General features: G+C 36.6%; 1 non-coding gene across 1 annotated transcript; it reads right to left on the minus strand.

Moving 5' to 3' along the window:
* Nucleotides 1–3,272: 3,272 nt before the first annotated feature.
* LOC138822395 (U6 spliceosomal RNA) lies at nt 3,273–3,375 on the minus strand. Its single transcript, XR_011370429.1, has one exon. It is a non-coding gene; the product is annotated as a U6 spliceosomal RNA (small nuclear RNA).
* Between the last annotated feature and the right edge of the window lie 720 nt (nt 3,376–4,095).

Here is a 4,095-nt window from a genome sequence, read left to right on the forward strand (position 1 = left end):
ACAATTTATATTGGAGAAAAGGCAAACTTAACCTTAGTAAATAAGGAAGTAAGAGAGTCAAAAGGAACTCTCAAGGAAGGGGAACCAACAGTCCCAGGGTAGGTATTTGGTGAAAGGAAACAGCACAGGCAAAGATTCAGAGGAAAAGAATATGAGAAGGCCACTGCATCTGAAGAAACAATAGACCAAATTAGGAAATAAATAGTAACTGCTGAGGCTGAAGAAATGGAAAGGAATCAATGTATGTTAGATACTCAAAAGCCCTTTCAAGTGAACTTCAGGGTTTTTATTTATACTCTGGTGGTAAATGAAGGCAACAGAAACCCTTCAAAGTATTTTAGGAAGTGGCACCCTTATAAAACTTACGCTTAAGAAAAAATCCACTTTCATTGTATTTGAAAAAAGAAAATCACTGTGGAAGGACTAGGTCTGGCAAAAAAAGTAAGCCAAATTCTTCAGCAGGACACAGGTACGTCCTGGGGGATACCTTGCATGAGCATAAGGATAGTTTACAGAATATTTTCTTTCTGTAGACTAATATCTTACAATTTGGTGTAAAATAGGTCTTGTGGCATGTTTTTTAAAGATTTTGCCCTATACCTGTGCAAACAAAACCAGAAAACATATTTTTCTCAGGCAGCCAATATCCTTTTTTATCACCAAAGCTAAGTAAGTAGAAACTCATTATTTGCAGAAGAAAATTAGAAAACTAGGCACTTTTGTCTACTGTCTGAAGTTATGCACACAAAAAAAACTTGAAAGCAAAGATGATAATACTTCTCAGCTACAATTAGTGAGTCAGTGCTCAGCAGCAGTCATCACATTAAAACACATAGAACATACTTAGATGTTTATTTAAAGTAAAGGCTTTATCACTGGGTAGATGAAAATGCGGCTAAATCTCAGTATCTGTTGTGTGAAAAAGGAAACTGAACCATTTTTGCATGATGCTCTTTCCCAGAAACATTTCAAAGTCAATCATGTAAATTTTAAGGGAAAATCACAAAAGTTTTGAAACTAAAATAAGAAATGTCTTGACTAGGAGAAAACCAATAAAAAGCACAAAACAAGCAAATGAACATGTGTCTGATATTGCCTTCCAGATCAGTTTCAAATCATTATGTGGACGAGAATCTCATATTTAGAAGCAAATTTAGAAAAGTGCTGTGTTGCAGATAGGGCCAAATCTGTATGAATCAAAAGAGAAGATAGTTTACAGTTCGCTTTCAGATTTTGTGAGCTAATAGATTTTAATATATTCTGATTATGAAATGATTTATTCAGAAACTAAGGTACCAATTATATCTTACAATTGTTGGGAAGCACACAGCATAATGATTTAATGATATTATTGTTCTGAAGTACTAAATATATTAGACAAAAGTTCTCCAGAGAAACATAATACACACACACACATATATATATAGGTATATAATATTGACATTATAGCATTGACTCACAGTATAGAACCTAGAAAACCTAAAGGCTTTTTTTTTTTGGAGACCCACAAAAATCAAGTTAGTTCTAGACTAGGCCACAAAGCCTAACAACTAGAAAAATTGAGTTTATTTCCAGTTCAAACGCTGGTAGGCTCAAAATTAAAGAAGAAATGATATTTCAACTTAGGTTCAAAGTCAAAATAGCTGATAAGATATTGATCAAGATGTATTATATTCAAAAAGTACTTTGTTCAGTGGCAACTCCTTTGTGCAACTACTTAAAGATAATTTTAAAAAAAGATCAGAAGGAAAAACTTTTTGTTGTATTCAAGACTGACTGATCAGAAGAGTCCCATTCATTTTGGAGACTACTTATGCTTCTCGCAGCGTAGTGATTTAAATGTTACTCTCACTCAAGCACCTTTAGAGAAGCAAATAATAATGAACAGAGTAGGTGCTACTCTAACACTGAGCAGAATTAGATGTGAAGAAGAAATTCTGCTGTGCCCTGGCATAGTAAGGTAGTAACATAGTAAGGTAATAACAATATATATGTGTACTGTAAAATTCAAAATGTTAGAAGTGATTTTGAATGTTTTCACTACAAAGAAATGATAACTGTTTGAAAAGGGAGAATTAAGCTGATTTAAAGACCATAAAGTGTACCTGTGTATCAGAATGTTCATGGTACATGATTACTATGTACAATTGTTACGTTCTTAGGTGTTAGTTAAAAGTAAACTCTAAAAAGAATCTTAAACCTCAAGTGCATAAAATATGCACACAAAAATTTAGTGATTCTAATTGGTTTCATAATTTGTAAATATAAACCTTAGTTCTTATATTCTTTTTTCTTATCTCTGGCCCCTCTAAAATCTACTTCCTAAATAAGTGATCTCACAGAAATAAATAACAGAGAGAGCTGTTAAGCTTCCTTCAGATGGGGGCTGTTTTAGTACAGGAAATCTTAATTCTGAAAGAAAATAATAAAAGCAATACTTATGTGTGCATCAAAAGATGTTATATGATTTAGAATCATGAAAGGTTTTGTTATTTCTCACTTACATGATGTTTAGATGTATTGAGGAATCTGAAGAAAGTTAAACGACGTCAGCCCTGACATGGCTCTGAGACTCCCCCATAGAGTTGAGTACATATCTGTGTTGAACTGTGGTGACATGGCATTTCTATTAGTTTCTTTCATCTTCAGTATAAGCTTATTTTCCTCTCTTAAGCTGGTATGCCAAAGGACTCTTGGACAATTGAACCTAACAGACCCTGGTGACTTTGGGCCATTTTCTACATGTCAGTCTTTTCTCAACTGTAAAACTACACTCTGAAATCTAAACTAGAAAAGGATGGTCCATTAGGATTTGAATGGTTCTACTTCAAGGGCATGCTTCTATGATTAACAAGGAAAGAGGAGAAGGAAGAGATGTTGCATAGATCAGCATGATGAATGGTTTTAAATGCCTTCTACTTTGTAATTTTTCCTTCCTTCCTTCCTTCCTTCCTCCCTTCCTCCCTTCCTCCCTTCCTTCCTTCCTTTTTTTTTAATTGTGAAAATACCGTACAGAGGGGTTACAATTACAGGGGCAAAATAATGAGTACAATTCTTACAAGCGTTGTTGCCTCCTCCTTTGTTTCCCCTTCCCATCCCTACCCCTTTTCGACATAATGACTTGTACATCTCATTGTTGCAATGGGTCCACCTGTATACCTAGTTAAATGATTTGTTTATTCCCTTCCCCTCCACAAATTATACCAACATCAAATACAGTGAAAACAGGGGTTATACCGTGGGGAAGGGACATACAAAGCAACAAAGAAATAAAAAATATGGAACACTTCACGAATTTGCGTGTCATCCTTGCCCAGGGGCCATGCTAATCTTCTCTCGTTCCAATTTTAGTATATGTGCTGTCGAAGCGAACACCTTCCTTTCTTTCCTCCTTCCTTCCTTCCTTTCTTCCTTCCTTCCTTTCTCTCTCTCTCTCTCTCTCTCTCTCTTTCTTTCTTTCTTTCTTTCTTTCTTTCTTTCCTCTTTTTGTCTGTCTGTCTGTCTGTCTGTCTGGGGGCTTGATCAGGGCCTAGGCACTGTCCCTGAGTTTCTTTTGCTCAAGGCTAGCCATTCTACCACTTGAGCCATAGCACTACTTTGGCTTTTTCTGTTTTTGTGGTACTGAGGAATTGAACCCAGGGCTTCATGCATGCTAGGCAAGCACTCTATCACTAAGCCATATTCCCAGCCCCAACTTTGAAATATTTCTATAAAAGAATACTAGAAGTCTAACTTTTAGTAACTCAAAAAAAATGTTGCAATTGTAATCCCTGAAGATAAGCTCTTTCCTTTTCCTTTTTTTTTCTTTTTTCTTTTTCTTGGTCGTGGGGCCTGAACTCTTGGCCTGGGCACTGTCCCTCAGCTCTTCAGCTCAAGGCTAGCCCTCTACCACTTGAGCCACAGCATCACTTCTGGCTTTTTCTGCTTATGTGGTGCAGAGGAATCAAACCCAGGGCCTCATGCATGCAAGGCAAGCACTCTACCACTGAGCCACCTTCCCAGCCCCAAGATAAGCTCTTTTCAAAGACTACTTCCCTCCGGGTGCTGGTGGCTCATGCCTGTAATCTTAGTTACTCAGGAGTCTGAGAAAGCCAG

The sequence above is a fragment of the Dipodomys merriami genome, unplaced genomic scaffold, assembly GCF_024711535.1.
Source record: "Dipodomys merriami isolate MVZ:Mamm:240054 unplaced genomic scaffold, mDipMer1.0.p SCAF_11, whole genome shotgun sequence".
In the NCBI taxonomy this organism is placed as follows: Eukaryota; Metazoa; Chordata; class Mammalia; order Rodentia; family Heteromyidae; genus Dipodomys; species Dipodomys merriami.